The sequence below is a fragment of the Diabrotica virgifera genome, chromosome 4 (assembly GCF_917563875.1).
Source record: "Diabrotica virgifera virgifera chromosome 4, PGI_DIABVI_V3a".
In the NCBI taxonomy this organism is placed as follows: Eukaryota; Metazoa; Arthropoda; class Insecta; order Coleoptera; family Chrysomelidae; genus Diabrotica; species Diabrotica virgifera.
In genome coordinates, this window is record NC_065446.1 from 55,228,016 (window position 1) to 55,240,339 (window position 12,324).

At 32.1% G+C, this 12,324-nt stretch overlaps 1 protein-coding gene across 1 annotated transcript in view; it reads right to left on the reverse strand.

Moving 5' to 3' along the window:
• Nucleotides 1-12,324, reverse strand: part of LOC114331837 (adenylate cyclase type 3) — a 682,543-nt gene that overhangs the window by 220,305 nt on the left and 449,914 nt on the right. The window lies entirely within an intron of this gene.

Here is a 12,324-nt window from a genome sequence, read left to right on the forward strand (position 1 = left end):
AGGGGTGTCAAATTTTCGTTGGAACAGACTGTAGTAGGTAAAATATTGTTCACTTCTAATTTATAAATATAAATGATAGTTATTTATGTACCAAGTCAGTAAAGTTACTCTTTATCGAACCAGTCTAATATTTTGAGCAGAGCGAGCGTAGAGAGCGAGGCGAATAATACACGAGTTCGATAAAGAGTCTTTATTGACGTGGTGCATACAAAATTTTATTGTCAACAATTTGATATTTTTAAGTAAGTTTTAATACTTACTTACTATTGATTTACTATTTAATATTTTTAAGTAAAGGACACCGCACTAACCTTATGGAAAATAGGTCCCAGTGGATTTCGTTCATACTTTGGGAAAATACCCTTTGAAGCATCCTGATAAAAAGTTCTCGTGGGCACAACTCAATCGTATGAAGGATTTTCAAGATATAGAGGTCCAAACTCGGAAAATCATAAGATTTATGGGGTATTCCAATTCCCGGACTTACTGGTTATTTGGCAACATGTAGAAGTTTGGATCAAGGAAAAGTACTAGTAGTCTATGATTTTTTCCTGGCTATCCAATGGCGACCTTTACTTTGACTTTGACCTTCAACGGACGTAATCTTCTAGAGTTTCGAGGATTTTAGGCATTAAATTGATATAAACAGATTACTCATGGATTTTTGGGATCGGAAAACACGCATATGCCATTAGAATTACCCTCCGGATGAACTGCAAGGAACGTCATCTTCTAGAGTTTCGATGGTTTTCGGCATTTAATTGATGCAAATGAATTACTGGAGGGTTTTTAAGGTCTCTAAACACGAATATGCCACCAGAACCGACTCTCGGAGCACCTGGTTTCCAAGGTCAATGAAAGGGGCTCCTGAAGTTTCCAGGGTCTTTGGTACTACATTAATGCAAACGGATTAGTTATAGGTTTGTGGGGTTGCTGAACACGAATACATGATCACATTGTGCCGTAGGCACTATGTGATTCGTGGGTCGGATCTGATAGTGTATGCATGTTCAGCAACCCCAAAAACCTAAGAGTAATCCATTTGATTCCTCCGAAACTCCAGAAGATAACCTGTCTTAGGCACCAGGTGCTCCTGTGTCTGTGCTGATTACGCATTCGTATTCAACAACCCCAAAAATCTATAACTAATTCGTTTGCATTAATATGGTACCAAAGACCCTCGAAACTCCAGGAGCCCCTTTCATTGAACTTGGAAATCAGGTGCTCCGGGAGTCGGTTCTGGTGGCATATTCGTGTATAGCGACCTCAAAAAACCATCCAGTAATTCATTTGCATCAATTAAATGCCGAAAACCATCGAAACTCTAACTGATGACGTCCCTTGTAGAGGCCCTGGCCACCACATCATCTGGAGGGCAATTCTGATGGCATATTCGTGTTTAGCGATCCCAAAAACCCATGAGTAATCTGTTTGTAGCAATTGAATGCCGAAAACCCTCGAAACTCTAGAAGATGACGTCCGTTGAAGGTCAAGGTCAAAGTAAAGGTCGCCATTGGATAGCCAGGAAAAAATGATAGACTACTAGTACTTTTCCTTGATCCAAACTTCTACATGTTGCCAAATAACCAGTAACTCCGGGAATTGGAATGTCCCGTAAATCTTATGATTTTCCGAGTTTGGATCTCTATATCTTGAAAATACTTCATACGATTGAGTTGTGCCCACGAGAACTTTTTATCAGGATGCTTCAATGTGTATTTTCCCAAAGTATGAACGAAATCCACTGGGACCTATTTTTCATAAGGTTTGTGCGGGGTCCTTTTAATACTTACTTACAATTTACAATTTAAGAATTTTTTAAATTTTAGACGTAATAAAAATTTCATGACGATGATGATAGATGACTTCTGCATGATAACCGCTTTCGATTTTTAATCGATTGTTATCAATATTAAATAATTCGAAATCGGTAATGGGTTGATTTATTGTATATGAATATAATTACAAAATACTACCTACAGAATTTCACTTTTCGACATCAATTTAATTATAGGTCTGGATCCCGCGTATGAAAAAAAAGTTGATTAATAGCAAGCTGAAAATTTGTTAATAGCTTAAGGATGTCTAGTCGGACAAACTTTGATATATGGGAATACTGGAACAGGGGAAGTTTTAATTGTGGAACAGGTTAAAAACTTGGAACGGTCAGACCACGAAAACGGCACATGTATTTTGTCCGACAGAACAGACTTAAACTCTTCGAACAGAGATTAAACTCTCATTCAACTCTCGCAAAAATCAAACTGCTATTTATCACCAAATGGGCGTTTTAATGAGTGGAACATGTAGAATGTGTCAAATGACAGGAATTATGACAGGTGATAAATAGCAGTCTGATTTTTGCATGAGAGTTTAATCTCTGTTCGGAGAGTTTAAGTCTGTTCTGTCGGACAAAATAAATGTGCCGTTTTCGTGGTGTGACCGTTCAAAATTTTTAACCTGTTCCATAACTAAAACTGCCCCTGTTCCAGTGTTCCCATATATCAAAGTTTATCCGACTAGACACCCTTAAGCTAATAACAAATTTTCAGCTTGCTATTAATCAACTTTTTTTCATACGCGGGATCCAGACCTATTAACAATGTCGTAAATTTTGTACTATATTTTTAATAATTAAAGTAAATAAATTGTAAGTTAACTCAAATAAATAATCGATTATGGCCATCGACCACTTACATTTAATTCCGATTAATCGCGGCAGGTAAAATAAAATTCTTCTTTCAGTACAATAAAGTGTTACTTTACTGCCGCAAATGAGGGCAAATGAGTACAGTAATGGATGACTTTAGTGACGTTTGACCATAAAATATAGTTTTGCTATTTATATTCCTCCGTACTGATTTGAATTAAGATTCAGGTTAAGACCGTAACATTGCTTACATTATGACTTTTTGGATTATTTTTTCTAACGGTCTGAATAACCCAGCACACGCAGATTTCCAGATTCTCATATTCACAGAGAAATGACATCGTTACTCTAAATTGGGGAACCGACAAACACCTAGGATAATATTGATTCCCTCCCTGGATCGTAGCTCCGAAAAGGCTTTAAATAATAATAATAATATGATCAGCTGAAAAATCTCAAGTATGTAACACTATTGCCAAACGCAGCGTAGGTCAAGTTCTGCATCTAAAAGTAGTGTTGGGGTAAATGCTATTATCAGAATACCAAATAGAGGTAGATTTGCAAGGATTACAGGGGATCCAAAAAGATCATAAAGTCCTTAAAAAAATTACCAAAAGTCGTATTAGGTGTTTGCCACTAAATGAAATTCACTTAGCCTTTAAAACTAGTTCTACCAGGATAAGAAGGTACTGCAACATAAATAATTTATATATAAACTCTTGGCCTAATTAAGTGCATATTGTGCTCACCATTGCCTACATTTTTGCACCATTATACATATATATTATATTATATATATATATATATATATATATATATATATATATATATATATATATATATATATATATATATATATATATGTGCTTTCACCATTATATAAGTATATGCACTTGAAAGTTTAAATATAATATAATAGAGAAATAATAATACCTCCAGTATCCTGCTCCCTCCAGCTCCTGGACGAGCAAAAAATTATTGTAATGCTCTAAGCTCGTCGTTCACTTCAATAATACGTTAAGATGATTGTGACTAAGCCTCTTTTTTTTGATTACCCAATTTAATTAAATTTACTCAATGCTTTAAAGTTCCTCACTAAATATCTTGCAATCACGGAGGTGGAAATGTTGATCAAATTTCGTAAAAGGCAAATTATAATTGCCTCTACTAACTTTCCTAGTAACTAATTTAACCCTTCGCCAGAAGAAGGTAACACGGTAATCAGATGGTGGGTAATAAAGAAAAGAAAAGCCTATTATTTGATGTGAGGTAAATTTCCACAAAACTCTATGGGACAGCACAGACATAAAACAAACGAGGTGAATATATTATATCTTCGGATATTTATGTATCTTCATGTTATGTATCTATGAGGATTTCAGTATGGTCACCTATAAGTTGTATACTAAATTAAGAAGTGTGTATGCTATAATAATTGATAATATTTTTATGTACATAACGAATTACAGTCGAACCCGCTTATTAGAGTACCGGTTATAAGAATATCCTGGTTTAAGGAATATAAATTTTAATTCCCTGAACATTCCCATTTACTGCTTAACAAATTTATCCGCTTATAGAAATACGTTTTAATGAAATAATGCCGCTAAATAGAATATTTTCCAAATAGGCGAAGAACTTTTTATGCATAATTTTCAAAAATATTAAAATTATGTCTTTATTAGATTTTGCAGGTAATAAATGCTTTATTACGCACCAATTCGACCATTGTTCGAAATATACAACAGGCCATAAAATACTTTTTATTTGTCTAAAAATTTCTATTGCTACCCACATCGTTGCAGTTATAAATTTTATTGGTTAATGGCTTATTGACTTCGACAAGAAAATGGCAGACAAGAATAGAAACGTTATGTGAGTTGTTGATAACAGCCCTGTCTATAAACCTGGCGTGAGTTTAAATAAGGTAACAATTTATTTTTTGCCTTCCAATTCGTCTTAAAACACAGAACTCGACAAAATAAAGGACGAAAATTTTTAGCATTTGTTTATTTTGACGATAATTTATTAGTTTTCGAAGATACTGAAGATTTAGAGCAAAACGACAAAACCAACCAGCTCAATATTAAAGCGAAAGCTAAGACAAAATATGAAATTTTTTCGATTTTGTAGATATTCCACCCAATTCGTCAATTCCTAAGCATTTATAATATTATAAGAAGCTTTCTGGAGGGTCAGTTCAATTTAAAGTTTTCTAATTTGTATAACTTAGAGATTTTTCCAGAAGAAGTAATTCTGGCGTATCCATTTTAAATAAGAGAATATAAATATACAATATCTACATATTGCACATATTTCATGCTTATTAGTGGATGCAAGCACAGAAAATGTAATTTGGTTTTTTAATAAAAAATTACACTGCTGTATTATTGACATAAAAAGACGTAAAACCATATAAACATATTTATGTAAACGTAGGCACATATATAGTATGTACTATTATTTTGTAGGTATATTCAGTAGGTACACTTATTTCTACTAGCCATCAATGATCAGTTATTAGAATATCCTGGTTACAGGAATACTTTTACTTGGCACGAAGGCTATTCCAATTAACGGGTTGGACTGTATTTTGAAAACATGATTAATAATATTATCAAAATTAGTGCTTTACTGTTGTTTGTAAAATGTTTATTTAAATTATATTAAATTATATTTCTCTTCTAACCTTAAATATGAATGCCAATGTATTTAAAACAGATACATATAAAAATTTTCAAAAAAAAATTACTTAAAGGAAATTGTATAACCGGCCGTACGAATTACATACATATTATTTGTATATTTTTATTTTCAAATACTGCCTTTTTATATCTTAAGGTAGTTAAAATGTGTGCGAATTAATTATAAAACCAATAAAGTGAAATAAAATCTAGTGAGTGGCTTTATAAGTAGAAATTATAAATTATATGAAAAGACGCTTAAAAATCACAAAATATCCGAGTGATGACAAATAATTTAATCGAACCAATACATAAAAAAGGAGAAAAAGAAACAATGCAACGACTACAGGACTGCATAGGAAAAACTAAGAGAGTACGTGGAACCAAAACTGGAAGAAGAACAGTCAGCATTTAGGCCACAGAGGCAGATAAATAATAACACATATTAATATTTTAAGAAATATAATAGCAAGAAAAATAGAAGAAGGAGAAAACTGCATTTGATATTTATTTACTTTAAAGGCAGCTTTATTTAGATTGACAGAAAAAGATTGAAATATCTGGAACAACTAGAAATACCTAAATCACTTGAATTATTAATCAGAATCATAGATAGTAGGTAGATACAAGACATTAAAAAGAATAGAGCAAGTGGGAGGGCAGAGATCCAATGAATTCAAAATAAACAAAGAAAAAAAGCAGGGAGATAGTTAAGTCCACTATTTTTCGTTACAATAATGGACCGTTTTATAAAGAACCTCAAAGCTAAAGAAGAAAACCTAAACACAATAATTGGATACAGGAACTTGCAACCAGTAAAATTGCAGGTTGCTTTATGCAGGTCATATTATACTGCTAGCAAAAAATAAAAATAAAATGCAAGGACAAACGAATTAGTCGACTGAAGAAATAGCAAAAATTAAAATGGAAGTGAATATCAATAAAACAAAGCTGATGATGGTTCATCAAAAGGAAGACCTAATGGAACAACATTATGAAGAATAACAACGTAAAAATATCTGAGAAGCATCGTAACTGAAAATGAAAAATGAAAAGTGGAAACAACAAATAGAGAAAATAAATCTAAACGAATTAGAACATTAAGATGTAAAAATGAAAGTCAAGATCAAAATCGAAAAAAAGGCAGTTCAGAAAACACATGAATGAAAAACCAACGCAATCAAAATGAAACACTTGAAAAAAATGCGGAAAAAAGTGACAGGATTCTTATACTGTCACAAATGGATATATCAGAGAAATGTCAAAGCAGAAACCTATTTATAGTCTGGGCTGATTATCGGAGAATAGGCCATTTTTGGAAAAAGTTATTTACCAGCATTTTTATTGCTGGAATCGAATTATAAGATCCTATATATTAATAATATAGGTATGCAAAGTCCTCAGATAGTGTGCTACTTTTTTTAGAAACAAATTGGCGCCCGAAAATCGTGTTTTTTTCAATTATTGCTCTATAACTCCGAAGATTTTAACTTTACAACAAAAACACTCAAATAAAAATTCACCGTGATTAAATTCTGCATAGAGGCGTGTTTTTCCCGATCTGCTCCGATGAAAATTTTCCTCGGAAAATGCGGGTTTTCCCAACAAAATCTTTAATTTTCAAATAAAGTTTTAGATAAGTAATTATCTACTAATAATTAAATAATTTGGTGACTTAAAACTCTTCTTGGTTTAGATTATAGTTCCAGAAGCTGGTAAAAATTAAACGAATATTTTAGCAACAATTTAACTGTTAATTAATAATTTACGGTCGCAATAGTAAAAATTAATTATGATACACTGATCAAACTTTGAAATATTATAAAGATGAGACGCCTATTTAATATTTTGTTGACAAAATATAATTTTTTTATTTTTTGCATAATCTTTAAATGTTTAAAAAAAATAGTTATAAACAAATTAATGTTTCTCAAAAAGTTTATATTTTATTATAATTTTAAAAATAGCTAAAATGCGCATTTCAAATATCTTGAAAATGAATGCTTTAAAACTTTTTTGCAACCATTTGCAAGAGAGGGTTAAAAACAGCTAAGTAAACATACGATTACCACGGTGTTTATAATTTTTTTTTTAATTATTTCAAAGCGTAGAAGTGAGTTTAAAGTACAAGCTAATTATTTACAAAAAAATAACGATTATCAGTTTAATGGTTATATTTTAATTAAAGGTTATAAATATATTTGTTTGTAATTTACACGCGGGAAAGTAGAGTAATAGAGTACTGTAGCTAAAATTTTCACTCGGAGCGACGATCGGCCGCGCGACGTACACTTTTAATAAATAATGTATGTGTTGCGTGTCAGTCGCTTCCAGTGAACATTTTAGCTCCGACTCTGTATCAGGCCTAGTTTTGCGCTAAAAATTACAAAAAAAGTATATTTAATCTTTGATTAAAATATAACAATTGCACTAATTTTTGACATTCTTTGTAAGTAATTAGATTGTACCATAGACTCACTTTTAAGCTTTGAAACAATTAAAACAAATTATAAACAACGGAGAAAACGTATATTAACTTTGCTGTTTCATAACTTTTTTGCAAATGGTTGGAAAAATTTTTTAATGCATTCATTTTCAAAACCTATGAAATACGCATTTTAAGTATCTTTTAAAACTAGAATATAATAAACAATTTCTGCGAAATGTTAATTTGTTTATAACCATTTTTTTTAACATTTAAAGATTATACAAAAAAATGAAAAAATTATATTTTGTCGAAAAAATATTAAATAGGCATCACACCTTTATAATCTTTCTAAGTTTGATCAATGTCTCATGATTATTTTGGTTGTTACTGCGACTGTAAATTGTTAATTAACAATTGAATTGTTGCTAAAATATTCGTTTCGTTTTCACCGGCTTCTGAATTTATAATCTATGCCAAGAAAGCTTTTATTTCACCAAGCTATATAATTATTGAAAAATAATTACTGGCCCAAAAAAATTATTTGAAAATTCGAGATTTTGTTGGGAAAACCCACATTTTCCGAGAAAAATTTTCGTCGGAGCAAATCGGGAAAAATATGCCTCTATGTAGAATTAAATTGGGGTGAATTTTTATTTGAGTGTTTTTGGTGTAAAGTTAAAATCTTCGGAGTTATAGAGCAATAATTAAAAAAACTACGATTTGTCGGCGCCATTTTGTTTATAAAAAAGTAGCACACTATCTGCGGACTTTGCATACCTATATTAATAATAAATAGGATCTTATAATTTGATTCCAGCAATAAAATTGCTGGTAAATAACCTTTCTTTGTACTTTACTAATTAGACCAGAGTATTATAACTATTTTTTTTTAATTTAAAGATTATGCAAAAAAAAGAAAAATGTATATTTTTTCGATAAAATACTAAATAAGCATCTCAACTTTATAATCTTAAAAAGTTTGATCAATGTATCATGATTATTTTGGTAATTATTGCCATCGTAAATTGTTAATTAACAATTGAATTGTTGCTAAAATATTCGTTCAATTTTCACCGGATTCTGGAATTACAATCTATACCAAGAAAGATTTGATGTCACTAAGTTATTTAATTATTGATTAATAATTACTTACCTAAAACTATATTTGGAAATTAGAGCTTTTGTTAGGAAAACCCGCATTTTCCGAGGAAAACTTTTGTCGAAGCAAATCGTGAAAAACATATCTCTATGCAGAATTTAATTGCGGTGAATTTTTATTTGAGTGTTTTTGTTGTAAAGTTAAAATCTTCGAAGTTATAAAGCAATAATTGAAAAAAATACGATTTGTCGACGCCATTTTGTTTATAAGAAAGGTAGCACTCTATCTGCGGACTTTGCATACCTATATTATTAATATATAGGATCTTATAATTCGATTCCAGCAATAAAGTTGCTGGTAAATAACTTTTCCATGAATTTTGCTAATTAGCCCAGAATATTAGTAAGTACATTAAACGGAAGCAAATGCTCTGGTTCAAACATATAGCCCTGGATCCCGCGTACCAAAAAAAGTTGATTAGCAGCAAGCTAAAAATTTGTTAATGGCTTAACGATGTCTAGTCGGACAAACTTTTATATATTTGGGAACACTGGAACAGGGGAAGTTTTAATTGTGGAAAGTGAATTTAATTTGTGAAACGTGTCATCCTGACAAGTTTATGATTGTGAAAACTAGCAGGTTGTTTTTATGTCTATTCAACATCAAACTTTATATAACATATGAAAAAAAATTGTCCGACAAATATATTGAGCGTTTTAATGAGTACGACACGTATAACGTTTCAAATGACAGGAATTATGTTAGCAAAAAAGAGCAGTGTGATTTTTGCAAGAGAGTTTAATGAAAGGGTTACAAATCAATTGGAAGTTCTGTCCGACAAAATGCATGAGACGTTTTTGTAGTCTGACGTTTGAAACCTGTAACCTGTTCCACAATTGAAGAATTAAAGATGATGGCCAGAAATAGAAATGCATGAAAAACGGGGAAAGTAGACGTTATTAGATCGTACGGTACGTAATAAAGACACATTTATTGCAATTAGAAACTTGATACTGAATATTATGCTATTAACCTTACTAAATATGTATATATTAGAGACCTGGCCCGTCTCTAACGAGGTTTAAATTTCTGATCACAGAATCCTACATTTCAAGGTGGAGGCAAAACCTGACATTATTCCAGACCTGTCGTATACAGAAACAGACATACTGGTTTCCATACATTTTGTAGAAAAATATTCCACTATTGCTAGGTATGACCGTCCAAGTTCAGCTCATGGAGGCACCCTAATTCTTTCTACAAATAATGATTTTTCTCTAGTAACAAAATATGACTTTCTATTAAGTGAAGCATTCTTTGAGTTTTCCTTAGTTTACAGTAAGAACCTTAATCTTTATATTATTTGCATTTATAGATCACCTGACTCTTCCGTGGAACTATTTTTTCAGAACCTGCTTAATTTTTTAGATGACCTGCCACATAAAAGCAGAAAAATTTTATGCGGGGACTTCAACATTAATTATGCTGCTGCTTGTGCTACACAAATATCCCTGGTCAACATATTTGAATCATATGGTCTATCAATGCACATTGATTCTCCTACAAGGATTTCAAAGACTTCATCTACCATAATTGATTATATTGTCTCAGATTTCTCACCCCTTGATGTCTGCGCTACAACTGTTAATGCGGGACTATCTGACCATGAAGCGGTTTATACGAAGTTTAACATCTTTAGCAAGTCCTCCTCGAAAACTCGACGTTTAGGCAGGATTTTTTCCGGTCGGAACTTTCGTAAATTCCAAAATTTATGCTTAACCTCTGAGTGGCACTTTCCTTCCTTGGACGTCGATCATAATTTCAGTGATTTTTTGAATAAGCTGGTCTGTATCTTCAATACAGCATTTCCTTTAATCACAATTAAGCAAAAACATCGCAAACCCTGGACTACCAAAGGTGTCCGCATATCATCCAAAAACATGCGTTCACTACTGTATATCAAGAAATTTACTACCAACGTCTCTGTTATTGAATATATCACCAAGTACAGGGCAATCTATTTAAAACTTATAAAATCGGCTAAAAAATTGTATTATCAAAATCGTCTCAGAAGCTCCAAAAGTGTTGCAAAAGAAACTTGGTCCATAATAAACGATCTTCGAAGTAAAACTCACACAGCTCAAACATTTTCCCTTCCAGACCCAGAAAATCTAAATGAATACTTTGTTAATGTGAGTAAAAATATAACATCAACTATTGTGTCACAACAAGATCCCATTTCATATCTCCCTAATTCAGGAAAGGTTTCGAATTCATTCTTTATAAGACCGATTGGTAAATCTGAACTGATCCAAACAATCAAGAGTATCAAAAGCAAATCTTCCTGTAGTACCGATGGACTATCCATAAAAATTTTCTCAAATCTCCCAGACAATGTGTTGGGAGTCCTCATCTCTCTAATAAATGATTCTTTTGAGAAAGGTAAATTTCCAGAGTGCCTAAAGACGGCCATCATTATTCCTCTTCATAAGGGTGGTGAAAAATCTATTGCCTGCAATTATAGACCTATTGCATTACTACCGGTACTCTCCAAAATTATTGAAAGACTCATAAAAGCCCGACTTATGTCCTTTCTCGTTGATAACAAGATTTTATCACAAAATCAGTTCGGCTTTTTAAATAATAAATGTACCACCGATGCCATGTTTTCTGTACTACATGAGGTTTATCAAGCACTAAACAATAATCTCCACACTTCCACTGTTTTTTGTGATTATGCCAAAGCGTTTGATTGTGTAAATCACGACATTTTGATAAAAAAACTAGATTTCTATGAAATTCGAGGTATTTCTTTGAACTGGTTTCAATCTTACTTGGAAAATAGGAAACAACTGGTTAGAGCAAATGATACAGACTATAGTCTCAGAAATGTTGTATATGGGGTACCACAAGGTTCAGTATTGGGTCCTTTACTTTTCCTTATCTTTATTAATGACATCACTAGTTTAAAAATCGATGGAAAAGTTTTTCTTTTTGCTGACGATACCAGTATCACTTGGAGCAACTCAAATATCGCAACTCTTCATGCTACTATAACTTCTGATCTACTCACAATAAAATCCTGGTCAGATTCTAATTTACTCTCTTTTAACGTAGATAAAACAGTCGCATTACCCTATAAAGGAACTCTTCAACCCTTACCTCTTCATAACAGCCAGATCAGTATCGTTGATTCTGTAAAGTTTCTTGGTATTTTTTTAGATAGCAACCTTAAATGGTCCCTTCATATCGATGTGTTAAGCAAGAAACTATCCTCAGCTTGCTTTGCAATAAGATCTGTCTCGAAGGAAATGGATTTAGCCTCTTCCAAAATAACATACTTTTCATTGTTCGAGTCCCATCTTCGATATGGTCTGCCTTTTTGGGGTTTTGGTACAGCTGCCCAATCCGATGTTATTTTTAAATTGCAAAAAAGAGCAATCAGATATCTGTTTGGCCTCAG